The 27,508-nt window shown below is 45.8% G+C and overlaps 2 long non-coding RNA genes across 4 annotated transcripts in view; one reads left to right on the forward strand and one right to left on the reverse strand.

Annotated features, from left to right (window-relative positions):
* LOC118970351 (uncharacterized) overlaps positions 1-25,655 on the forward strand; it is a 39,887-nt gene extending 14,232 nt beyond the window's left edge. Inside the window, exons 2-5 of the long non-coding RNA XR_005058277.2 lie at positions 24,217-24,394; positions 25,079-25,244; positions 25,369-25,452; positions 25,551-25,655. This is a non-coding gene — a long non-coding RNA (uncharacterized lncRNA). The remainder of the gene's footprint in view (positions 1-24,216; positions 24,395-25,078; positions 25,245-25,368; positions 25,453-25,550) is intronic.
* The window catches only part of LOC108392861 (uncharacterized), a 107,107-nt gene that overhangs the window by 14,117 nt on the left and 65,482 nt on the right, over positions 1-27,508 (reverse strand). Inside the window, exons 4-7 of one of the 3 annotated variants that reach the window (XR_012121571.1) lie at positions 26,179-26,340; positions 25,648-25,768; positions 22,164-22,219; positions 20,787-21,445 (exon numbers count right to left, since the gene is read on the reverse strand). This is a non-coding gene — a long non-coding RNA (uncharacterized lncRNA). Of the gene's footprint in view, positions 1-20,786; positions 21,446-22,163; positions 22,220-25,647; positions 25,769-26,178; positions 26,341-27,508 lie in introns of those variants that run through there. The other 2 variants (XR_005058276.2, XR_012121572.1) reach the window with 2 other exon arrangements.

Consider the following 27,508-nt stretch of genomic DNA (forward strand, 5'->3'; position numbering starts at 1 on the left):
GGGCAGCACACAAACTCTGCAATTGCAAGGGTGGGCCTAAACCTCTTTTAAATAAAGTTCATATTTCCACTATACATGCAATACATGCCCATTAGAAATAAAAATTTTTCCTAATACATATAAAAATGAACTGTGTCCCCCATCCTAAAGGCATGTGTGCTATTATATTTCCCTAAGTATGTTGTAAGTGGTTGTGATCATACTGTATAAATGGCTTCGTATATATATTTTTATTATATTCTTTCTTGATATAAGCTCTTTTCGTGCTCTACAAATTCTCTATAAGGACACCTTCAAAGGTTCACCCTTAGATATCAATCAGAAAGGCATTACCAAATCTCAGGGAACTCAGAAAAGGGTGAAAGAAAACTGAAAATGAGCAAAGAACCCCAGGGCTATCCTCAGGAAAAGATGAAAAGAGAGAAACATCTATACAACAGATGGAAACCTTGAGCCTCAGATTTTGGCAGGTACTCCCAGGGTCAGAGTGCAGATCTTGAAGGGACTTGAGAATGAGGCTCAGGAAATCTGGTACTCACTGTGGAAATCTGTTCTCTCCATCTGAGGAAAGCTGTAGCAAAAGGTGCCCCACTGGGTCAACTCACGCCAGCTTCTCGAAGCCAAGGATAACATTTTGCCAAGTATATTGCTTTCAGGTCAACGGAAAGTCAAGCCTTAAAAATAGTCAGAGGCATTCTGCAAACCTAATTAGTGCCTTCTGAGATATTCTGATGGCCCCTGAGCACCATCAGCCTGAATCTGGCTGACAGGAAGTGAGATAATCTACTTGAGAGGTCCCAGTGACGGGAGAGCTCTCAGAGGGGCAAGCAGATAAGCCACCCCACTCGCTCACCTGATTGAGGGAGACCACAGCTGAAGTTCAGGGAGTGTCCTTAGAAGTTTTACTTGGAAAAAGCAGTGCTTAGCATTCTCCATCCCTCTCCTTTCTGAAAGTACCTCACCAGATATAGTCCTCATCTCTACATTTTCTCCTCCTTCATCTATCAAAATAAGTTCTGGAAAGAGTCAGATTTGGTCAGTTTGGGAGAAAAAGTCAGACCATGCCCTGACTTGAGGTCGCTGACTCACTGAATGAACTCCGGCGCATGAATCTTTCTGCACCGTGGCAGTGACTTTATATTTGAAAGTGCCTTAGCTTTTGTCTTTATGAAAAGGATGCTCATGTTAGAGTTCAGGTTGCAACTCATACATTCCATTCAAGAAGTGTTTATTCAACACAAGAAGTGCTTTATGAAACACAAACAGATTGTATAAAAAACCATGCTAAATAATGAACATAAATTTAAATTGTATAAATTTCCTGAATGGAAAGGAAAGCAAAGTTGTTCATAAAAACTTTTATGAGTTTCTGCAACTGAATTGACTGTAGTCCCGATGTGAAACAGATGGTTCGCTCAAAAGGGATGGAGCTTTGAAAAAGGACTACTTATGAAAGTGTGGGCAGGCTTAAGAGAAACCCAAAAAGGACAGTGAACCACTCTGGGGCAACATCAGTGGAAATCCTCTACTTTTCCTACCCCAGAAGAGGCTATTGCCAGAATTGATGAGACCTGTGGGAGGACATGGCTTCCCAATTGGGACTGTGGTTTTCATTAGCAGAAGGTGCCATTGACAAACTGAAAAGAAACACAGGGAAATAAATGCTCAAGCTTTCTCCCCATCCACCCTCCAGTCTTCTGCCAGTGACTCTTACTGACTGAATCTCACAGGAATTGAACAATCCTTAGAGGTCAGTCTCTTAGGGCACAGAAGAGGGATGGAAAAGTGGAGGGAGTGCCTGTGGGTAAGCAAATGAAGACCATCCACCATAATGAGCCCCCTTTCTGCCTTTGCATCACTCTTACACGTTGCATGGAAAATTCATATCCTTAACAGGTGGAGCACAAAAAATTCCATCAGCTGTCATATCATCACCTGATAATGCCAGTTCGGCCATATTTCCACCTTGAACCTTAAATATTAACAACTAGGTGGTGGGGGCAGAGGACTTATGCAAGACCACCTTTAGCTACTGCAGTTCTTACTTCTATAACTAGTCACAAGGCATGAACTGATGAGCATAGCTTCCTTCTACCATGGTACAATTACTATCTGCAGAACATCTCCTGCATCTTCTTTACCAGGTGGGGTGACCAAACCCTCATTTTTTTAGGATCATAGTCATTGACCATCTTTCTTTATTGAACTGTACAGTTTTCTGTTGACCAGGACTATTGAGCAAGGAAGTATTAGAGACCCAGAGAATTTTGATGGGGTGGGGGGGGGGGCGGGGAGTCTCAGATTGGTCTTCCATTTAGTATTTCTGGGTGATAGGGCACAATAGATGTAAGCCAATTGCTTCAAATCCTTCATCTTAAATTTAGCACCTTGAGGTAGGCAGCCTTCTAAAATGGTCCCCAAGGATCTCTACCTCCTGGTATTCACACCCTTGTGTAAGCCCCTCCCCTGAGAGTGTGAGTGTGGGTTAGACTCAGTGACTTGATTCTGATGTATAGAATACAGCAGAAATGAAGGCATGTTTCTCCTGAAATGGGGTTACTCAGGATTTATACCTCTCTCTCCCCTTTTTCTTGCTCTCCTGGTGTACTTGCTCTGATGATGCTGGCGTGTGTGAGGGGCCCTGTGCAGTGCAGGGACACTAAGGCTGCCCTCCAGGCAGTCACCAGCCCAGGAACTGGGGAACTGAAGGCCCCTGTCCAGTAATTATTGCAGAACTGAATTCTGCTGACAACCCTGTGAGGAAACTTGGAAATGGATCCTTCCCCAGTTGATATGAGGCATACATGTGTCTCCTAAGACATACAAACTGTTTGGTATCCAGCTCATCAAGTTCAATTAGCATCATGTCTTTAATGTAATAGACTTGTGTGCCATTCCAAGTTCTTTGATTATCGGGCCCTTTGTCTTCAGCCTTGTGAGCGACCCTGAAGCATAAGACTTTAGCTAATAAATGCCTGTTATTTTAAGCCACTAAGGGTCTGGATAATTTCTTATACAACCATAGATAATTAATAAAATAAGCGATATAATGTGGGCTACCATGGTGATGGATAAGGCAATAACACATTCTCATGGGTAATCAGGATCCCATCTTTACAAGGACCCCCTTCTCTGCTTGTTGGCCCAGCAGCACAAGGAGCCCAAAACGGCTGGGGGAATTCTCAGCTTCACACTCACCAGCACCATGTCTGTGTTTCCTGGTGAAGCATTCCCCCCTTGGGCACAAGGACCTCTAAACACTCGAAGGATAACATTGTTGAGAACGGAAGTGAAAATTCCTTCAGTATACTCTCATTTCCATTCCTCTACAGCAGGGAGGCAATACCACATACAGGCCATGATTTAAGGCATATGCTGCACCTTATAAGGTCTGACCTCATAGGGTATTGTCTCCTAGCTGGCACCATAAGTGCTTTAACAGGACATTCCATCAGTTTATCACACCAGCTTCTCCTGGGTGATGGGATTCAAAGGATATGAGTCCAGTGATGCACCTCTTTCCCCATCATGTAAGTTCCTTTGTTGAGGCATGAAGTATGGGAAGCCAATGGTAATAGATAAAACATTCTTAGTCCATGACCGGTGGTGCTGGCAGAAGCATCGCCAGCAGGAAAGGTTAGCTTATATTTGGAATATCTATATATCTGTCCATCTATGCACACACACATATTCCCTTAAAGACAACTGCCACCTCCTCCACAAGAAAAGAAACCTAATGGAATCCACCCACATTAAAGTGGATGGCTTACCCCCAAGGAGAAGTTCCATATGAGAGGTTCAACAAAGGCCTCTGATGCTGGTAAATCAGGCACTCAGAAGTGGCAGTAATCAAATAGGTGTTCACAAGAGAAAGTCCTTGATGTTGGGCTCAAGCCCCCAAAATTTGAGAATGCCCACCTAGTAGTGTAGGAAGTACAAGAGCCAGTTACTTGAATCTCACTCATAAGGGGACTCGTGCAAGACCTCCAGATACCTAGAAACTTTAGCAATCAGGCTCCTGAATTTTCTGTTTTTCTCTCATCCTCTGGCAGTCATATTTCTCATAAGGTGGATAAATTATTTGGTATTTGGCTAAGTCCAGTTAGCATCCTGTATTTAATGTAATAGGCTAGCATGATATTCTATAGGATATCAAGATAATCGAGTTTCCTCATGACACTATTAAGGCAACAGCAGGACAGCTGACATAATCCTGACAGAATCCTGAAGAGAATGGCCTCCTATTCTGGCCATATGAAGGCAAATTGCTTCCAGCTGCCTTTATCAATGGATATTGCAAAAAAACAACAAAACATTTGCTTGACCAATGGATGTATGTTAGATGCCAGAGACCTGATTTTTTTCTGGTAAACATCCTTCATCATGAACCACAGCTGCAGTTGGTATCCCTACCTGATTATATTTGTGATAATCCGGTCATTCCCCAAGGCTATTTGGATTTTGCACTGAAACAAGAGTCAAGTTGAACAGGAAATAATGACCCCTGAATCTTTCAGGTCTTTATGATGGCATTTATGTTCACAATTCGCCCCGAGGATACAGTATTATTTCTCTATTTGGAAGAGGTAGTGGACAATTCCTTCACATCAAAATACCCTTCCCTTAATGAGTTAGTGAATCATAGGGTTTCTGTCAATTATTAAGAATGTCTATTCCCAACTGTATTTCTAATTTTCTGTTGCTAAGGGACAAAGTACCATAAATTTAGCTGCTTAAAACAACAGTTCTAAAGATGAGAATACTGGGTGGGCTGGACTGGGTTCTATACTTGGAACTCACAAGTTCAAAGTCAAGTTAACTGAACTGGGCTCTTATCTGGCAGCTCTGCGGAAGGATCCAGTTTCAAGCTCATTCAGATTGTTGGCAGAATTCAGTTTTTGCATTGGAGGATTGAGGTCTTCATTTCCTTCTGGCTATCAGCTGAGGACTGCTGTCAATTTCTAAAGAACCCCTGTGTACCTTGGCATGGGGCCCCCTCCATCCCTGAGGCTACAATGGCACCTTGAATCCCCTCTATGCTTCAAACCTCTGACCTCCCCTTCTGTCACGAGCTGGAATAGAAATTGTTTTCAAAGGGCTCATGTGATTAGATTAGGCTCATCCAGATGATGTCCTTCTTACCATATAATGTAACATAATCACAGGAGTGATAGCTCATCATATTCACAGATTCCATGCACTCTCAAATGGGGGGACTTTATGCAAGGGTCAGAGTCCTTGGGAGTCATTCTTAGAAATCTACCTACCACATCATTATATATTTATGGTCTGAAAAAATAGCCACAGTATGGGTCCACAACCCCCTACCCCCCTGTGAGTTAGACCCTTCCCAAGACTTGATTCATCACCTGACTTCTATAAGCCTCCATGCTGAATGACGGGACCATATGGTGTTCCATGTGTCTGAGGAACAGGCATCAGTTTAAAGCTAGTACCTGGTAACTTTTGGGACATCCAGATACTTCCCACCCCCTAGTTTATAGTCACACTGGAAAATAGTAACAGGTCCCTTATGGGAAGGCTTGGGGAAAGATTGATTAAGCTTTTCAAGGGTTTTTTCTCAAAGGGACTTGGCCTCCCCCTCAATTGATGGGCTGTGGATGCACGAGCCAGTGGGGGTACGGGAACCGGAAATGAGGTCATAAGTCCCCACTATGGCAACTTGAGTCAGATTGGTACCCACAGAGCTAAAACTTTTTCACTTACAGGTCAAGTATCACCTTAGTAAGCTGCACATCTATTTCGTTACTAGGTACCCATTGATCAATTAGCATCACCATAATTTTCTGCGAGTCAAAAGTCCCTGATTGCCACTCCGTCCCTGGGGCTTCATTTAGTAATTACACTCACTTATCTCTGACAATTAAGTTATGCACAAGGCCTCTATGACTTCTGGGTCCCTATTCCCACTGAAATCTTGAGCCCAGATTCATTGCATCATCTTACTATTAGCCTACATAGTACAGCCATCACAGAACTTTTTGAGAACTCCCTCCTCTTTGCCAGGAAAGTTCTACCATCCAAATCTCTTTGACTAGTAGGGTGATATTGAATCCAGTCTTCAATTACCCAATCTAGTAGATTGTTAATGCCATTCCCAGCTGTTTACAGGAACATATTAAATCTGAAATCTTAAATGAATGTCCCCCACTGAAAAAGTTGTTTTAATTTAGTCATGTATTGTGATCCTCTTGATCTATTACTCTTAGAATCAACTCCCATAATCTCCAGACTTCTGTTGATAAAAATCAGCAAGACTGCAGACCTGACAGTTATCTATCTAATAAAGATTGCTGCACATGCTTTGTATTTGTATCAGCAAATACTGGTTGGCTAGGCTGCTATAACAAGGTTCCACAGACTGGGTCATATAGCAATGGAAACTTATTTCCTTGGAATGGAAATTTTGGAGGTTTGAAGCCCAAGATCAAGGTATTGACAAGGGTGATTTCTTCTAAGGCTCGTAGGTGGCCTCTTCTTGGCTTATAGATGGCCATCTTCTTCTTCTGTCTTCACAGGGTCTTCCCTCCATGCAGTCCCTCCCATCCTAATCTCCTTTTCTTATAAGGATACCAGTCTATCGGATTAGGGCCCACCCTAATGACTTCATTTACCCTTAGTTACCTCTTTAATGACCTTATCTCCAAATGCAGTCACATTCTGGAACACTAGGGGTTAGGACTTCAATATATGAATTTGATGGGGTATATACTTGTGGGTAAAATTGTACTATTCCCAGAATATCTCGCCTGACTTTAGTGCATTTGCATATCCTCAAGGGTGGAGAGAAGTTCATCTCTATGTCAATGCATAATTATCTGGGCAACAGAGGGCGTGTCTGAACGGAGAGTTTAGAGGGAGGGGCTGGCCTGCTTGCTTGCTTCTTCAGGAGCAGAGGAGAGAGCCGGCCCTGGGCTGCAGTTTGTAAGCAATAAATGGGTTTTAAACTTTGTTTCTCCCTTTGACTGATTTTGGGTTTTAGAGGTATTTTGCCCCGGGATTTCCTCTCCCTGGACTTACAATACTCTAGCCCATAATACTATTCTTCCCATAGATAAGGGCATGGATCATTTCTTCCCAGGAATATTGACTGACCCTGTGATCTGTTTTATACAACAGATCGTGGTAGAAATAATATCGAATGACTTCTGAGACTGGACCTTAAGAAATGCTCAGCTTCCTCCTTCACCTTGGACCACTCCCTCTTCAAAGCCACCTACTAGGTAAGAAGCTCCACACCAGTAGAAAGAGGGCCTGCGGAGGGAGGTCTGAAACTGTCCTGCATGTTCCACCTCCAGCTAAGCTCCCAGCAGAAGAACTACCCAGCAGAGCCCTAACCAACTTACAGGATCAGAAGAGATAATATGATGTGGCTACTTCAGGCCCCTGAAGTTTGAGGGCACAGATTGTTACCCACCCAACACTAAACTAAAATGATAAGCTCGCCCCTTTTGGAGCAGTCCTTACACCTCTCTGGCTGAACAGGACTCTGTCAGTGTGAGTCTGGAGGCAGATCCTGAGAATCTGCCCTTGGCCAGAGTGCTTACCACCTGGGGAAACTTCTCCTCGGACAAGAGCAGCAAGGAATACTCAACAGAAGTTCTCAGCTGCAGCTATGTCTGTCCACAACCCCCGTCCCGTGTCTTAGGGTCTCCCTCTCTCCTCCAGGCCTTGGCTTTTGCATAAGAGACCCGGCAGCTGTTGGTTCTGCGGTCCCACAGCTCTTACAACCAGGCGCTGAACTTGACCCTCAGCAGCTATTCCTGGACATAAGAGACTCATTCCAAATGGCCAGTGGAGCATTCTGGTTTTACCCCTGTGCCCTCTGAAGAGCATTCAAGTCCGGCAATTTGTCTTTTTCTATATCTATGCTCTGCAGTGCCACCAAATGCAACCTGCCCACATGACATTTCTGAAATCTCCACTGTTGCCATAGTGACTAAGTATCTCGGTCCTTTGATCTCCCAAAGTCTTGGCCTCCATCAGCACCATCTCTCATGCTACCAGTAATTTTAGAAATTGATGCCAACGCATGCCACGGATAACCAGTGTCTTATTTCCTCCAGCAAGGTCACACAGCACTCACCAGATGTGTGAGCCACCCAGTCCCTGAATCCTCTTTGACAAGTTCTGGTGGAATCACTGCATAAGCCAGGGTCCTGCCTAGCGTTTAAGAAAGCAACCATTTACAAATACATGGGCAGAGACAAGGAGCGACTACGAGGGAGGGTGAAGCACCTGGGGCCATCCACAGAAGGAAGCTGTAAGCACCCCTAGGCCTGGAATGGACAAGGAATGGGAATAGTTACCAGAACTGGCAAGAGCTAAAGCTGTAGGAGAGGCCTGGCCAGTGGACTGGGACTTTCAGGAAAGGCGCGCAGACACTGCTGAACAGGGGCCTGGTGCAGAGGAAGCCAGAAATTAATACCACACCTCTCTCTCCTCCAACCTACTCATCTCCTGCCAGCTTCTACCATTGGCCAAAGCCACCAGGTAGCCAGGGACAAGGGATGCAGGCAGATGTGGTTCACAGAAGATTGCCTCCTGGGCTCACAGCAATCAGAGCAGGGTGGGAAGCAGATCTGGAGAGGCAAGTGAAAATTCCCAACACCGTGACTCAAATCCACATCTTCTTGTTTCCTCCCTGGAATGTTCTGCACACAGAACCTAGCGTGACTATCACTTTGCTCTGATGGAACCCCTAATTAGGTCCTGCTTGCTGTTCTCCATATGGGTTCTAAATCTCTCCAAAATGCAGATATAATGTCCTCCAGGATGGGTCACTGGTTTTCAGGCATGACTCTGAGCTTTGCTTTTATTGTTCTTACTGGATTTTTTCCCTTTTCTTGATTCATTTAAAAAAAATTTTTTTTTATATTTCCATTCCCACCTTATTTTTCCTACCCTCCTGAACTGCCACTCTGATGTGTTTATTAGCTATCCTTGAGTTTATATATAAATTTGTTAATAGGTAATGTTTTATGAGCAGTGGTATCTTTAACTTATAGGCATGGTATTGTATTCTTTTTTAATTCAACATTATATTTCTGAGACCCATGCTCATTGCTGTGTGTATAAACAGTTGGCTGTTTCTACCTACTGCTAACTAGTATTCTGTAGTTAGTATCCATTTGTGGGTAAAATTGCAGTATTTCCAGAATCTCTCACCTGGCCTTAGTGCATCTTCATATCAATAGATGATTACATGAGGGAGGGAGGGAGGGTATATCTGCCCTGGAGAAGTTGGGTGAAGTCCCTTATTGCAGCCGGGTCTCTAGAGACATGGGTGAACAGAAGTGGACACCTGCTTGTAAGAAATAAATGGGTTTCTCCTGCTTTATTTCTCCCTTTGACTGATTTCAGTTTCAAGGGTATTTTGCCCCATGCCGGGAAAATATTTTCCCCCTGGAGTTACCCCATTCATTTCACTTAGCCATTCCCTCCAGTGATGAATCTTTAGGTGGCGTCCATCTCCCAAGACCCCACACCCAGCACTCCAATGACCCTCCCTTGACCTGAGTCCTTATGAACTGGCATGAAAATCACTCAGAGCTATATATTCAGGATTGTTTTCCTGGGCCAGAAGCAGTTTGATGTGGAGGTTTCCTAAGTGTGAGTGTTCGTTCTCTTTTTTAGGTTGCTCCATTGTTTATGATACTTCCATTTGATCAAGATTTTTTTATTATGATTTCTGTCTTAGCCTTGGCTATTTCATTCCTTTCACCGGGACTTCTTAATTAGAATTGTAACACAGGGACCTAAAAGGCCGGTCTTGTCATTTTTCTAAATGAGGAAAGCAGAGGCTAGAAAGGAGATTTCTAATTCAGTTGAATTATGTTTTCAGTTTGACCTCAGGTAACTTTATTGAATATCCTATTTCTGATGTGTCAAGCATCAGAGAGAAGGACTCCTACCCTGGCCAGCAAGCTGGCAAGGCTGGCATTACTATACTGATGCACAGGTAGGATAACTGAGGCACACAGAGCACCTAAGATGTCAGAGTTAGGAGCACAGAAGCTGGGCCTTCTAACTCCAAGTCTCTTGCGTTTGCCTACAACACACCGCTCCAAAAGCTTGCTAGATGATTTGGGATGCCTCTGCTAAAGGTAAATCAACAAAACCCAGGGGAGACTGCATTCAAAATCCTGATGTGTCTTATTACACTTCAGCATGTATCCCAAAGTAAATTGAATATCTCAGACCTCTTGCCCTCATCTAGTAGCTCTTGGACTACTGGCCGCTGGGTATACTTACGATTTCACCTCTGCCTTTTGAAGCATGTGTTTGAAAGTTAAATTTATTTGGTGATAAGGAAAAGGTTCTCAATATAAAAGTAGATTTAGGAGAGTATTCATCTTCTCTAGGAGAGCATGATCCTTGATCAAATTATCAATCATAATAGTTAATAGCTACTATAAATTGGACACTGTAATGCTAAGTACTCACAAATACATTATCCTTTCACCACACGGCTTCCTGAACAAGCAGATACAGACCCCTCTGCCCTACTGTCCCTAAAACCCAGATAATGAGCACAAATAGGATGTGTCCCCTGGTCCTGGGATCTTTGCCTCCTCTCTACTGCCACGGTCCCCCGGCTGTGTGAGCTCTCAGGCAGACAGTTCTCTAGTTCCCTGGTTCTTGTTCCTTGTATGTACATCCCTTCCCAGAAGAGAGGAGACATCACTGCAGAATAACTGAAACCTGGCCCTGAGCCCCTAATACTTGTAACCACCCATATATGTCATTTGCACGCTAGAGCTGGGAGCTTTTAAGTGACATTCCCAAAGGACCCTAGCAGTAGACAGGAATGTCCAGCTGTTCTGTGCTCCATTCATAAATGCATTAGTTTCCATCTGCTGGGAAATGCAAGTGACTGGTTTCTACCTAAAAGACAGTCATAATACCTGGCACCGCTGCTGGGAGATGTTGGTGCAGAGTTGTGACTGCTAGATTATAGGTTTGATAACACCGATGCTCGCTTGTAAATAAAATTTACTCACACTGCAGTTCTTCGGAATCCTCTCCTAGCTTTCCTGATTAAACCCTGCTACTTCGTGTCCTCTTTGCATGAGCAGTAGGAGAACCTGAGACCTAATTCCAAGCCGCTCAGTCCGCAGGGGGCATGCGCTTTCCCACTGGGTGCAGCAGGCAGAGCTGGTCCAAGGCCCAGCTTTTCAGAACCTCAGGACTCTCTGATCTCCTTCCACACCCCTTATAAGCCCACAACCTCCTGGGTAGGCATAATGATTCTTGTGAAATATTGGACAAGATGGGGGTGTTAAGAGGTTATCTTTTCAGACCCCCGCTTGAAGCAGGGCTGCTGTCCCAGCAGGCCGGCAGCTGGCTCCGGCTTCTCCTGGACAATGTCCGTCTCATTGCTCCCTGGCACTCAGGCGGCTCCCACCTTGGGGGAGTGCCAGCCTGGATCTGGTCTGAAATCACCTGCCTGCACCTCCTCTGCTTCATACCACCCAGCTCCCGGGGCTGCCCCGCCCGAGGTGCGCCTCCTGCGCTCTGAGAACCATCATAGCGCTGCCGCACAGGTACGGCAGTTTGTCTCCTCCAGAGAGACAGCCGCATTCCCCTTGTTTTGTATCCTTGCATAAATAAACTCAGGTCCAAGGGTTTTCTCTCTGGGCACTATTTCCTCTTTACCCTTAGGCCTCCTTATGGAATGAGGACTGCTAACCCCTAAAAGGCACCTCAAGAATTTGTACAAGTGTTTAGGGTGTGGTTAGGGGGTGAAGAATACCATTCATTGTCTCTCAAATGAGACCAGGTGAGCAATGCCCAATCCCTCTCACCCTCTGTACGTGGTGGACTCCAGAGGGAGTCACAGAATGGCTGTAAGATAGGAAGCATCCCCCTGTCCCCCGACACACACCGCAGGCACACACAGGAGGATCTCTGGGGTTTCCCTGGGCAGGGGGGTGAGATCTCTGCCAAGATGCCATTGCAGAAAAATAAAGCCTGTAATGCTGAGGAAGCCAGCCCAGGCAGCACCGCCCCGCAGAGGGCAGAGACCCAGGGCTGGAGAGCCGGGGCACAGTGGGAAGGTGGGTCGCTGGACCGCACTGAGCCCAGCTGCTCCTGCCAGAGAATTAGTTGCTTCATTAGCCAAGAGCAGGCTCGGTCAAGGAAGTTAATTAAAGTCTGCAGCCTGTGCTTTCAGAAAGGAACCTGGTGGCCACAGACTGTGGTCACAGACAAGACACAGCCCGGTAGCCTAGGTTTTGATTATTTGCCCTCCCCACTAGCCAGGGGAGCCTAGTATCACTTCTTAAAGGAACAGAACTTGATTTGCTTAAGAGTCTTCCATCTTGGGTCCTCACAAGGCAAAGGGTTATCGCCCCGAATGAAAATGAGCAGGAAATAGTTTTCCCGTGTGTGTGTGTGTGTGTGTGTGTGTGTGTGTGTGTGTGTGTGTGCATGCATGTGTGTGTGTTAGCATATATATTAATGATTGAACGAATTAACCCAGGGCAGCACATGAATGGCACAGAACAATGGCTGGAGAAGGTCAGGCGTTTGCCTTGGCGTCCAGGAAGGATGCATTTTAGTTTGCTCAGGGCTGATGTGGCCTTTCCTTGAAGATTGGATATTTCAAGGCAGCCTGAGGCCATGGTTGAACTGTGTAAACCTGCTTTCATTTAAAATTGTATATAAATGAGTGTATTTATACAATGATAACTAATTCTGCAATTATTTGAATGAGAAGTGCATACATGAGTATATCTATTATATAATAATCAAACCCTTCTGGAAGAAGCAAGGATGGATATCATGCAGAGTTTTCAATCCATAGTGTCAGTACAGAAATAGCACATGCTCCTCCCCAAACCACCAGCTCACCTCTAAGAAGCCCATCCAACCATCATACTATCCTGTGAGGGGCCTTGTCAGCAAGCTTAATGTAACCCAGCATCCAGGGTCTGCCACCCTCTGTGCTTGCTCTCTACTGGAGCTGGGGCCCCTTGAACGGTGGGTTTTCCTAAAATCTGTAGAATCTCCAAATGAATTCAGAGTTTAACAGAACTGATCTCCCAGCTGGCTGCTACCATCCATGCCTTCCCTTTCTCTGGAGCTCACTGGGACTCCGGTCAGGGAGCAGACCATGGCCAGCGGTGCCATTGCCCCTACCCACACCACCCTCCACCTGCTTGCCCTCTTAGAACAGCCCCCACCCCACCCCTACACATGACAGGCCCACTCTCAGGAGGCTTCACAGAAGTCAAAAATAGTTTCTTATCAGAAAAATCTCAGGCCCCCTGCTTTAATACGAAAACCTTTGAGAATGGCCTTTTTAGCTTCAAAGCCACCGTGGTGGGCAAAGCTTCAAAGACAGGGCAGTGTAAGCCTTTAATGGTCTGGTGTCTTTAAAGCACTGGTCTTAACCTTTTTCTAGGTCATAAACCTATAAAAGCTATGGAGCCCCGTGCCATCACAATAAACAAGCTTAATGAAAAAGTTGCTGGCAACTGCAGCAGGCTTGTGATACCCTGAACACTATCTGCAGACCCCAGGATAAGAATTCCCACTCTAATAGCATTGCCCGCATCAAGAGGTCTTTTCCAACTTTCTCTGAAGGACCCCAGTGAGCACTGATTCCTCTAATCTCATTTCTCTATATTTTTACCTTTCCCCTTTTCTCAAGGTTGTGCTATGTCCATCCTTCTACCCAGGGCTGACATTCAGGAAGTACACATGATTTTGGTCAAATGTTTTTTATAGTCAACACCCTTTCTGATTGGTAGGTGCCCGTATCTCATAGGTTTATTTTGAATATTACTCCTACATTCACCATTCATCTATCCATCCATCCATCCTTCCATCCAACCACTCATTCATTCCCAGGCAGTCATTTTTTCTCGAGCCTTCTGTCTCCTGGGACCGTTCCAGTCACTGGGAAGACAGCAGGAAGCAACACACAGATTCCCGTCTTCATGTCACTGACAGCTAAGCGAAGAGACGGACAAATAAAACAGCAGTTACAAGGCAATGGGGTAAACGCCCTAGAGGAAGAGGACAAGACACTTTGAGAACATAGAGGGGGAATGTAGCCCAGATTTGGGAGCAGAGAATCAAGCATGCTTTCCGAAGAAAAAATATATAGCTGAGAGTAAAGGATAAGTAAGAATTAGCCAAATACAGTGCAGGTAGGGGAGCAGATGAAAGAATATACAATTTCCCAGAGGTTTGCGCTTTATCCTGTGGGCAATGGAGAGTAACTGCAGGGTTTTCAGTGGGGTAAGAACGATCACATTTGAGTGTCCTGAAGATGGCTCCAGCTCTCCGGAGGAGAGTGTGGATTGGAGGAATCAAGACTAGAGGCAGGAAGCTGGAGAAAGCCATTGGTAATGTTCCAAATGGTGGCTTAGATTTGATGATGGCAGCAGGGTTGGAAGAAAGTGGGTCCTTTCATGAGATACAGAGGTGTAAATGATAGATTTGGTGACTGGCCAAATTAGAGGGTGTGCTGAGTGGGGAGGAATAGCCAAGGATAAAATAGCCTGATTTCTGGTTTGGCCAACGAGGTGGTTGGATGCGCTACTTATGTGAATGATAGAAAAGAATCTGATTCGGCAGCGAGGCCAGCTGATAAGGTAAACGCCACCACGGAGTGGAATGTGAGTTGCCAGCAAGGCCTTCAAGCAGAGGCGCCTAGCAGCCAACTGGGTCTAAAATGCAGGAGAAGTCCATTCCGGCCACACAGAGTTGGAAGTCACTAGTGCACACATGGTCCCAAAAGCCTGGCTTAAGTGCAGGGCAGAGATTTTCAACCAGGGAAGTGGCACACTACCCTCCAGGAGACATTTTGGAGATGTGGGCAGGCATTTTTTCAGTTGTCATGACTGGGGACAGGACTTGTCTTTTACGGGCTGGGGGCCAGGCATGCTAGATGCCCCACCATGTTGGAAACATTCCCACACAAGGAATTCTTCATCTCGCATGACTCTTGCTGATCATAATGATCTGAGCTTAGATTCTAGTACCAAATAAACACAAAACATTTTTTTTTACACTGATTTCACAGACATTGGATTTTCGAGGAATGCAACTCTAGGGTAAAGTGAGAGAATTTTCGGTGAAGATGCCTCCTGCATCTGTACTTCTAGCCCGGACTTCCTCTTGTCTGTCCACACGCATGCTCAGTATCGCCACTTGGATGTCTGACGAGCAGACCAAACCTAAATTGTCCAAACTGGGCTGCAAATCTCTCCCCTGCCACAACAGCTGCTCCACTCAGTCTTACCCATCTCCAGGGACGGGGACTTCAGTCTGCTTCCCCAAAACCTTCAAGTCATCCTTGATCCGTCTTCTTCTCTCAGGTCATCAGGAAATTCTGGTGGCCCTGCTGAAATATCTCCAGAGTCTGACAGCGTGTCCCCACCTCCACACCATCGCCACTGTGTTGCTGGTTTATTGCAGTTGTGCCTGTTCCCCTCCCGCTTTCATTCTTGCTCTTCTGCAGTCTGTACTTACTGGTAGTCAGAGTGATCCTATTAGAACCTAAGTTGATCACAGCATTCTTCTGCTCTAACCTCTCCAGCGGCTCCCCATGTCATGCAGAGGAGAAACCAAAGTCCAGAGGCCCCCACGCAGAAGCCCTCGCCTGGATCCTACTTACTTCTCTCATCTCATCTCCTTTCCTAACACCCCACTTACTCCCCGCAGCCTCAGCAGTCTCCTTCCTCTTCCCCAACGCACACATGCCAGGCAAAATTGAATTTTAGCCTTGACGTTGGCTGTTCCCTCTGCCTGAAATGCTATTCCCTCAACTATCCAAACAACTACCTCCCACATTTCAGGTTTCAGCTCAGACCTCAACTTCTCAAGAAGGCCAACCCTGACCACCAGTTTTGAAATGGCCGTTCCATCCCAGCCAGCATCCCTGCACCCCCTTGCCATTTTCTCCATCATCCTTCTCACCGAACATAGTGTATGGTCTATGCATTATGCAAGTTTATGTTTTGCTGCCTGTCCACCTTGCTGAACATAAGCTCCAGGAGGGCAGGGGGCTTTGTTTCTGCTCACTTCTATTTCCCAAACCTCTTGAATAAAATCCGGCACATAATAAGTGCTCAGTAAATATTTGTTGAAAAAGTAAATGAATCAACAACGGTAAAATCAGCTCTTACATCATCATGTATCCCCCTCCCCCAAACTATTGATTTCTGGTTTAAATTCCATGAGAGGTTCTCTTCTTGATATTCAACATTTAGCACTGAGATTCAAAAACAAAAAAGTTTATCACCTTGTTTCTCAGACTAACAGAAGCAGCTGCAATCGCAACAAAAGCTTCGTTTGTCCAGATTGTGTCTCTTCCAGGAGTTCAGATCCATACAGAACCACGGCTGCATCATTGGCTTAGGCCATGACTGTGGTAGGACTGGGAAATGAGCCTCAGTAGCTGAAGACAAGTGGAGGGTATCAGGCAAAAAAACCCTCAGTTGGTATCTCAAAAGACTCCCCTCTACGTGTCTTTGACCGGCTCTGGTCTTCGGAACATTCTTTGGTTAAGCCACAGTCTTACTCCCTCTAGGCTGCATCACTTAATCTTGGCTCCACTTTCTAGACAGGAAGAGGACAAGGCTACCTTACTCCACGTGGAAGCCTTTCAGGGGTTTGAAAGCTGAGTTTAAGGCCTTAGCCTGTTCTCTCTCCCTCACTGTCCCACTTCCCAGTCGTCTCACTGTTAACATCTCTTGGTCTTTTACCCCTTCTTCCTAGGACATGAGTGTAAGTCCTCTGCATGGGCTCAAATTTGTCTCTGGCCCTCCTGCAGCACAGGCACCATGATTGGCCACAATACCAGGTGTAACATAGCAGGTGCATGGTTGAGCAGGAAGGGACGCCCTCGCCAACATTCCAGTTATTTATTTCTGCCACCACTTCTCATTCGTCCAGAGGTTTGAATGTTATCCTAAAGGCAATGGAGGGTAATCACAGGAGAATAATGATCAGAACTGAGTTTCTCTAACATCCCCTCCAGCTCTCCAGAGAAGAGAACAGATTGGAGGAATCAAGACGGAAGGCAGCAGACTCATCAGAGAGCTGTCCAAGTGTTCCAGATGGTGGCTGGTTCATTTGGAACCTCTGGCCCCTTCATTATTTTAACCCATGTTCTATGAGGCTAGATTACCTCTGTCTTAATGCTTTTGAACTTGGAGTTCGGTTTCCTTTATTTAGTGGTGGGAGACAAGAGTCCTCATTATTTTTTTCTTAATCCGTGGTCATTCATTTGCTTTAGGGCCACATGCCTCCTTCTTGTGCTTCTAAAATAAGCTTTTAACTTTTTACTTGGCATCATGTATCTGTGTGCTCAGAGTAGTTGTGTACATCCTCCCCTCCCCTGCTCAGGAACCTGAGTCCTTTGAAGAGACACTCTGGGCCTTTTCCACTTCACGTTTCCCATCACATAACCAAGCACCTTGTACACTGGGAACCTTGTTGTATTCGCTGAATTAAGCCGAGATGAAGAGGGCTGAATTAAAAGCTGCTGTTCAAATACAAATACGCTATCTTACAAGACATTTAGGTGCCCATTAAAACCTTAGCACGGACTAATTTATTGGATTGGCGAATAACCACCCAGTAGGCAGTGAGGGGCTGAGACATGGGAAAGTATAATTCAGACTTGAGAGAGCTTCCCAAGAGGTAGTTGTGGGTATGGAAATGAGACATCGGCGTGGCCTGACTGAAGGGTAAGCACTTTAGGCCCTGCTTTCCCTAGAGGGAACATGGACTTTGAAGCCAGGATAAACCAAGTTCAAGTTCCAGCTCTGCTCTGTGACCTGGGGAAAGTTAATTAACCCCTCTGGACTATGGTCTTGCACAGTCAAGTGGCAAAGACCTGTCTGGCTCATCGATCCTTTCTGAAAGTCACAGCCATTGCAGTCAGTTACCGGTGTCTCCTGGGTCTGCTACAGACGGGTGCCCAGCACATGGTAGGCACGTGAGGAGTGGTGACTGAGTGACGAAAATAACTGTGGGACATTAGCCTGACATGGGTGGGGAAGCCAGTGCCCCCACCTCTACCAGCCTGCTCAGGTCACCTGCATCAGCTCACAGTGCCTCATTTGTTAAAACTGCAAAATGGGAAGTGCAACACCCACCTCTCAGTTTTTCACAAAGACTAAATGAGAAGGTCCACAAAGTATCCTGTACATAATCAGTAAATATTGATTCTCCCCATTTCCCTTGCTAACACACCTAATGCCATTTCCACACATTTCTAGCCAGAAAATGAATTGCTTGGCATTTGGCTTTACCCGAAATTTTCCCTTCCAGATGAATTCCTGACCAAACAAGACATGATTGGTTTAGGTGGACCTGAGCTCACTCCGTGTATGTGAATGTGGGCGGAGGGTGTACGCACTCAGGTACCTTGACCCACTTTCCCCCAGAGAAAGAGACAAAATGCACATATGCAGTAGCAGTAAACAACGAACAGGCTGCAGGAGCCGGACACCAATGCCTGCGTGGCTATGAATTTCTAGCAGCCCTGCCATAAATGGCCACATGACCCCCATCAGCACGGAGAGCTTACAACTCACAGGTGCAAGAACAATTTTTCAATTAGGGATAATATTGCTCTCCAATTCATGCTTTTCTGGAGCCCCGTGGGAGGAGGGAGGGGCTCTGGCCAGGTGGGTGCTCAGCACGACCCTTATAGTTTAGCAGCACGAGCTGTGTTTTCCCCAAAGAGCATCTGCTCTCATAGCTTTACGGAGTGAAAGTTCATGGTGGGGATTTATTTTGCTTGAACGAATGGGCAGACCCAGTGCTAATCTTTTTTAAATTATCCCAAATGTATGGACTTATTCACAGGCCACTTCTCATCCAATCCAGGCTTGATTATCTTTGAATCCATTGTCAGTTTCCAAATCCCATAGACTTTCTCTTTTCACGCCTCCTCTGCCCATCATACGTTTTTCAAGCAAGCATTTGCTCCTACAGTTATGATGAACAGACCTAATAGCACAGCTTGCGTTCGACCTCAAAGGAAAGAGTCAGTATTCAAAGAGGGGAGGCAGACCGGCATTCTAGCTGAAAGAACCGTGTGGTACTATGCCCGGTTGGAGAAAGGACAGTGCAGAAACTGTGGCGTGTAGAATAAGGGGGGCTGGCTGGGATACAGAGGGAGAGGAAGGTAAAAACGGGTGGGGTCAAATTGTTGAGACACAATTTCCTTATAAATGTACTTTTGACTTTATTATGGAACCTGTGGGGCACCATGGGAGGTTTTAGGGAAAAGGAATTTTGGTGTCTGTGCAAAGGACAGACTGCCAGAGACTACAAGTGGTGAGATTAGTTAGGTTTATTCAGGCTTCTTATTTGGGGGGACCAGAGGAATGTAATTCAACCCAACATGTTTTGAGCCAACTGTGAAACAGGCATTGCACTCAGGACTGTGCAGAGCCGAGATGTGCCTACTATTGAATTTTAACCTCAAAATGCACAGAGCAACACAGATTCCTGCTCAGCAAAGACTTACTGTCAGTTAAGAATGCTTTTGGCCACAAGTAACAGAATACCAGGATAACATGGCTTATGTGATGAAGAAGAGAGCTACTGCACCTGGTAAGAAGTCTGGAGACTGTCATCAGCGTGTTAGCCAGTAAGTGGCCATATTGTCACCCCCTCCCAGTTCTCTCTCCTCTAGATTCGGGGTGTCAGTCCTCAGTGCAGGTACCACGTGGTTGGGGGCCGTGGCCCTAAGCCAGCCAGGAACCTGCCTTTGACTGTCTGGCTTTCCCAGACTTGCGATCTTTGCAGTTACTTTAATTCATATCTGTAAATCTGGCCAGTATGCCCAAGAGGGGAACACTAAGCCCTTCCAGCATCGCCCACACCCCATGCTCAGGAACCTGACATTGCTTCCCAAAGGTTTCAAGTGCAAAGACTCCTTTTTATAAAAAAAAAAAGTGAAAGGTAGCTAACCTCTTCCCTCATGGTAGAAGTCATGTATTTAACACTAATTGAGAAGGTGGATACTGGCTAAAATCTGTGATGAATTTAGAGATGCTCTTAAAGAAACTTCTGCTTTTTTAATGAAAATAGAATCTTGCATGTGCCCTGGGGACTCCCAATACATTTCATAAAAAGAGGAACATGTGAATTTGAGAGACACTAGATCTATCTACTCTACAGACAATTCTGGAACATTCATGGATCTGAGAGCCCTGAACAATGACTCCTTAGCTTCTGGGAGGTGTCTCCCTCACCTCTGGTTTAAAACGTTTGGTGTTCACACCACCTCTGCAGAGATTTTTTGTTTTAATGAGGAAACCAAGACCAGGACATCATTAGAAAAGCAGATCTCCCAAAGCAGGGTCTCCGGCACTGGGCAAATGTGAATTCAAGCTTATCCCCACAGCAACGTAGCTTGGGAATTGTTCCTTGTTTTCTTCTATGCCCAGAATCTTGGTCCCTTAGCAGAAGTGGAGCTCACCTCTGTTGTTCTACTTCCGACCCCTTCCATGCCCGCCTGCTCCGCTGGGCACCAGGTTCTGGCCTGGAGTATAGAGGGGTGATTTATCATTTTACAAAGCAAATACAGTTCGAGTGAAAAGAAAGCCAAGTGATAAATAATCCTGAACCAGAAAGCTACTGTGGAAGTTTTGGAGCAAAAGAGAGAAACAAAAACAAACCCCCAGAAAACATTAAAGCTCAGGATGATTTATTTCATAATTTAAAAATCAAAATTGCCTCCGGGCACTAGGACTTGTTTGCCCAGTTTTATCCCAGAGGGAGTCATAATAGCTAAGTTATATACCCTTGGAAAAACCAGAGCTTCTCCAGGGGGAGCATCGAGGTGTCATTAAGCCCGGAACTGTGTGCGGCGGTGCCAGAATCAAATGTCCTTTGAAATCAAGAACAGCAGAGAGAAAGCCTCAGGGCCAGGGCTGTGTTCCTCCAGACCAAGTCTGGTCCCCATGGTCTCATCCAGGAGGTGGCTGGGAAAGAATTGTGGGGAGCAGAAAATCACTTTGGTTTTAGGGGCAGGACCCAGGAGAGATGTGGGGAAGGCTTATAGATTCAGATCTAGGTGGGTAGCAGGGGGCAAGAGGCTATTAATGACATGGGGCAGATTGACTTCTGTCTGCAACAGGGACCCAGGCTGGATACAGCCACCAATAAGTCCAGACCTGTATCAGTTATCCACTGCCACAATAATGCAGCATAAAAAACAGTCCCCAGACTGTAAACACGGATTTTCTCTCACAAGTCTGTGAACCGCATTTGGCTAGTCTCAGCTGGTCTCGCTGTTGTGTCTGTGGTCAGCTGGTGGGTCGGCTGGGGCATGGTGGATCTGTAACAGCTTCACTCATGCCTGTGGTTGACTGTCTATCAGCCAAAACCATGAAGATGAAGAAGAGGCGAAGTCTTCCTGGACCCTTAGGGTCCCTAGCTGGGTCTGCAAATTAAATGACAAAGGCAGATTCACAGGAGAAAAGCATATACATTTATCTAATGTAAACTTTATGTGATAGAGGAGCCTTCATAAGGAAATGAAGACCCAAAGAAGCAGTTCCACCTGAGCAATTTTATGCCAGACTTGATGAGCGTGGACAGTCGTGGAGAAAAATGACAGAGCAAAGACATGAGTAGGTGTAGTGAACTGAGGGAAATTTAGGAAGGCTTGATGTTCGGACTCTTGCCAGCATAGGGTGCTCTTTCCTGCGGGTATGGGGGGTACCTCTCAACAAGAGGGTTTTACAACTTACTTGCCTTGCGGGGAGAAGGTCACCCTGAGCTCTGTGGCTCCACTGTCTTCTCAAATCCCTCACCTTAAAATACTCACTATGCCACGGTGCCATATTTTAGAGTGGCAAGTCCTGAACCCCACCAGAGGTCACCAGCCATCATCAAACAGCAGGCTAGCCTGGGCTTGTTCATATCATGGTGGCAGAGTTCCAGGAAAGAATGGAGGCACAAAAGACCCAGTCACACAACCAGCTCAGATTCACGGGATGGGAAAGTGGATTCTAAGACTTGTCAGGTGGAGAAGTCTAGAGAAGCACAGATAGAATGAGGGGGGAGAGCTCCCCACAGTCAGTCCTCCACAAGAATAAGCCGCGTGCCAACGTTGCAGAAGACGGACGGCTCGTGAAGCCAGAAAGTAAGGTGCCCACCTGTTTGTCAGAAGGCAGATTTCATCTCAGAATCTGAGCAGGGGAAAGAGTCCAAGCTGCTTGAGAATAAAACAGGCTCCATTAAGAACTAATGTTTTCACATCATAATAATTACTAATGTTCATTGGGTGCCTTTCATGTGCATCAGACAATGTTCTGAGTGGCTCATGGAAATGAATCAGCACAGTAACGCAGTGAGCAGGTGGCCATGAACTGTTATGCGGGGATGTTCTGTAGAAACGGACTGCCTGGCCGGGAGGCCACCGTGCCTGCCATGTCTTGAGCCCTCAGTGTGGAGCTGTGTCTGCTTGGACCTTTTTCTAATTTATATCCAGGTGATGTTTTAACTGGCAGTAGCCCTGCCTGCCTGCATTGTTCTGACTCCTTTTCGAGCTGAGCCGAATGAAGCTGAAGGAGCTGAGGTCTGTCCTGGAATACACAGGTTTCAAGCAGAAGAGAGAACTGAACTCAGACCCCGGGACTACACAGTCCATGCTCTGGACTGGAAAACTATCCTACCTTACAAGATGCTCACAACAACCAGCTCAGGATGGCATTGCCATTTCAGATGAGAAATCTGAAGCCAAATATGAAGGAACTTGCTAAAAAGTCCTTTATTCAGATAATGGAGGGCTCAGTGAAGGAACTTGTTCCCACATCCATCTAATTTAAAAGCCTATTTGCTTTTAATTATCAGTAGTCTAAGAAAGCCTCTTTTACTGAAGACATCCAAGAAGAGATTGGAAAGCTATATATATATGTATGTATGTATGTATGTATGTATGTATGTATGTATGTCTATCAGGAATGCTAGGAGACATTAATGCATCAGCCAGAGAATTATAAATTAGGGTCCTTTCTCCTTTGAGATTCCATGAACAGGATGGGCTGTGAAGCCTCGCTTGGCCGTATTATTCTTGGCCTGGCCAATCCCCAGTGCTCATGGGTAATCCAGGCAAGGAGCTCCTTTAGACAAAAATGATTATCCAAAGCTGAGAACGGTGTGGAGACCTGGTTAGGATTTTCATTTTGTCTTTCATTATTTACCTGCTCCAGGGGAGAGGGCTCTGGGGAGGGCAGGGTCAGGTCTCAATAGATCCCATTAATGGCCTGTCGTAGGCCCTGGAGACACCCTTCCCACGGGGAAGTCACCCGCAAGCCTACCAAGCTGTTCTGACACCTCAAGTCTGTCATACAGAGAGTGATTTAAAGTAAAAGGTCCAGCTCTGTGTGAGGCCCTGTGGCCCTAGAAAACTCATGAGCTGCAGAGAGAGGCAGAGGCTAGGCCACCAAAGGCCAGGACACCCAGCAGGCACCCCACAACCCCTGCTTCTCTCTCCTGCTCTTGTCAGCCTGGGGCTCTGATGCCAACTTTCCTCACCACGGGCCTGACAGCCTGGGATTCCTTTAGAGCTGGGACCTACCTAACTCATCCCACCCACACGAACTGCATATGTTTCTCTGATCCTTCAGATTTTAAGTGGCCCTACACCCTCACCCCACGACAAACCTGCTTCGGCTCCCAAGTTCATAGGCTATAGCATAACCCAGGCTGGCTGGCTCCGCTGCACCAGCGCCCCCTGCCCATCCCAGAGGGACTCTGAGTTTGAAACCTGGCTTTACAGTTGATTCATTGCATCACCTTGGGCTGGCTGCCTAAAACTTTCTAAGCCTCACTCACATAGGAAATATTATCGCCCAGGGTTGTGTTAAGAACTCAGAAAGATGAAGTATATAAGGTGCTTGATACAGAGCTGGCAATTAGTAAGTAATTAATTTGCATCTCCAGTCGGCACCTCCTCCGCAGTCTGCCCACACACCCCTCACATTCTAGGCTCGCACAGATAGCTGTCCACTCGGCTTCTCCACTTCAATGCCTAATGGGTATTTTCAGTGTAATGTGTCCAAAACGCAAGTGGTTTCCACTGAAAGCTCTTCCCGACACAGTTTTCCCAGTCTCGGAAGGAAGGTAACAGGTAACACCCACCTTCCCAGATCTTAGGCTAAAATCCTGATCCTCCTTTTCTATCACATCCCACATCTGCCCTATCAGGAATCTCATTGGTTCTGCATTCAGAGCCTCTCCGGAACCTGACCATCTCTCAGCAACTCGATGGCCCTAGTGGACCCAGTCACCATCGCCTCTCACCTGGCTTAGGCGACAGGCTTCTCACCGGTCTCCCTGCTTCCTTCCAACCCTTGGTGGAACTGGAGAATAATTCTCTCTAACTGTAAGTAAGATCACGTCCTTCCCCTGCTCGGAACCTCCAGCCGCTTCTCCATTTCACTCAGAATCAAAGCCAGTCCTGGCAATGGCCTACGAGGCCCTAAGCGCTGTGCCCACCCCCATTTCCTCCTTACTCTCATCTCCCACTCTCCCCGCTGCTCTCTCCTCTCCAGCCACAGTAGGCCCTCCTTGCTGTATCTCAAAACACACCAGGCACCCGAAGGGCCTTTGCACGGGCTATTCCAACATGCTTTCACCAGCTACCTCCATGCCTCATGTTTTCCACCCCATACTTCTTCCTCAAAGATACCTACCCCACCAGCCTATTTGCCATTGCAACCCTCCCTTCCACTCTCAGCACTACCAATTTCTATAACCCTCTTCTTTTCTTTCCCCGGCATTTTCCTTAGCTTTTATTACATTCCAATATATTATATAATTCACCCATTTATTGTGTTCATTGTTTTCTACCTCTCCCCCAACTGCAAAATGTAAACTCCAATGGGCAGGGCTTTTTGTTTAGCCTGTTTGCAGATAGTTCTCTGTGCCTGATACAGCACCTTGCACAGAGTAGATGTGCCACAAATATTTGTTGAAGAAAGGAGCAGATGAACCATAGCTGTTAGCGTTGTCATGTTTTGATCCCCTTAAACCAGGAGCCATGTCTTATCCCTGTCTGTATCCCCAGCACTTACCACGTGCTGCCAAGATGCTCAGTGTGGTTTGCCAAATGAGTGAAACCAAGCACTTCCCCTTCCTGGAGACGGAGGGGCATCCAACACCGACCTCATATTGGCTTCCCTCAAAGGACAACCCCTCACATCATGAACAGACAGCAAAATTGCTTCTGACAGGTAATTTAAAAGCTGAGATGCCTGGATATAAAGTCTTATTCCAGTAAATGGGATCAAACATCAGGGCATTTCCACTCTGCCAAATGGATATTCTGGATTTACTATGTCTCCTGTTCCCTCCCAGGCCTCTCAGGCTGCTCCCCGGCGGGGAAGAGGCAGATGAATCCGGCGATTGCTATCAAGAGGTTGATGGTCTTACTTCAGCCAGGTAATCCCAGGTCCCAGCACAGTCTTGCTTTAATATCTGATCATTGAGAGGCCATCCCCTCCATCATTTCTATTCTGAGCCTCCCCCATGTAACCCAGATCCGGAAGAACCTACAGTCTCCCCTGTGACAGCCTCAATCCCGCGGAACATGGAGTCCATCTACGGCCCTGGAGACCTTCAAACCACTGTACTCACAGTCAGTTGCACATCTGCAGCTGTGGGAAGAACACCAGCTTCAGTGTGAATCTCCAGTCTGCTCATTACTTCCTGTGGGACCTGGAGCAAGTGGCTGAACCTCTGTGGACTGTTTCTTCATCTGTAAAATGGGCCAAAAGAAAACCTACTGTTTGTTATTTTTGTGGGATCTAGATGAAATACACATTCATCCCCTGTCAGACCCTGAGTTCTCCAGGACAGAAACCACTTTCTTTTCCTTCTTTTTATTCCTTCACTTATTGAGCACCTACATTTATTGAGATCCATACAAGATCTCAAAAGGACAAATATTAAAGTACTGTCTCTGCATTAGAGAAGCTTACAGTCCAAGGTAATATACCATTATAATATAATGTGATGAGTGTTAAAATGGAACTATGAACAAACACCACGAGAACACAGACAATTATACTTAGAATGATCAGAGAAGGCAAACAGAATGTAACATGTGATCAGCTTTGAAATAACACTGCCGGGCAGAAAGGGGATTAGGAGAAAGGGCCATCTCACCCTGTTCCATCAGTGAATACCGACAGCTTCTCAGGTTTCCTGAGAATAATGGGAAGACTGGGTCTTCCCTCTCTCCTCTGTCTCCTCTAACTCTGCTCCATCTTGGTCCCTGGACTACTGAATTTTCTAGAGTCTCGAGTAGTCCTAGGGAAGATGATCCGTCTGTAAGATGAATAAACACATCAGAAATGCAGAAAATCCTCCCTGCTGGGAAGCCAGGGAATGGCCTGGCTCACCCCGGGGCCAGGTCTGAGGAGCAGAAATCATCAGAGGATTTCTGAAAAGAACTAACAGGAACAGCCAGAAGCAAAGGTGAAAACTTGCAGAAGGCATAGCCATAGAAAACAGAACTTCTGGTATGTGTGTCTGTGTGTGTGTGTGTGTGTGTGTGTGTGTGTGTAGGAACATGAGGGGATAGGTGAATGGACATGGTCACATGCAGTGGGAAAAAATAGTATATAGGAGTGAACTCGAAGGGAGATTGTGCAAACAAAGTTACGTTGCCAGAAGAAACCTCTAAGAATTGTTCCTTCTGCAGACATTTTTAATACCCTCATACACCACCAATGTCCATTCCATAAGGCCCTCTAACATGTCTTTAATTTTGATTAACTGAACTGTTTGCTTCACCAAATACCAGAAAATTATTCAAACCTGCATTAGAGACTTAAAGGTTTTATATTGAATATGACATAGGCGTTTTTTAATCAATAGCTACATACAATAGTGATCTTGGTAATGTAGTTCTCAAAGTCAAGCAAATCTTCCTCTCTGGTATTAAAAATACCATTTTTTTTCATGCACAGAAACTAAACACTAGATTGGGGATAAATGACGAGGTTTGTGGAGGACAAACTAAAGCTAATTATTCTTTAGAGGTTCTCTGTCAAAACTGCATCTACCTTTCCATCAATTTCCTAGGAGGAAATATTGGATAAAGGAATCAAGCAGGGACAGTCCGATTGGACGGTGTGGGGGTTAAATGCCATTGTATGGAATTGCACAGGGATATTCATCAGGCCCTACACTTGTGTCCAAAAACCAGCTGCACCTTGTCCACACAGGACAGTGAACAGAATAAGGCAGAGCAGCCACATGAGGCTCAGAGTAAATCGGCCACACTAAGCATATGTTGAAGCCATGCCTACAAGCTTTGAGCATCCTAGAACACAGAGAAAGCTGGATAAATGTTTGCTGATTTCATATCAAGATGAATGAATATAAGAATAGAAATGAGATAAGAATAGCCATCCTGTTCTCCAAGCTGAGCAAAACACATGCAAGGTTGGGATTTGTCCTGTGTCACTACACTTTGAGGACTACAGCACCC

This window comes from Manis javanica, chromosome 10 (assembly GCF_040802235.1).
Source record: "Manis javanica isolate MJ-LG chromosome 10, MJ_LKY, whole genome shotgun sequence".
Taxonomy (NCBI): domain Eukaryota; kingdom Metazoa; phylum Chordata; class Mammalia; order Pholidota; family Manidae; genus Manis; species Manis javanica.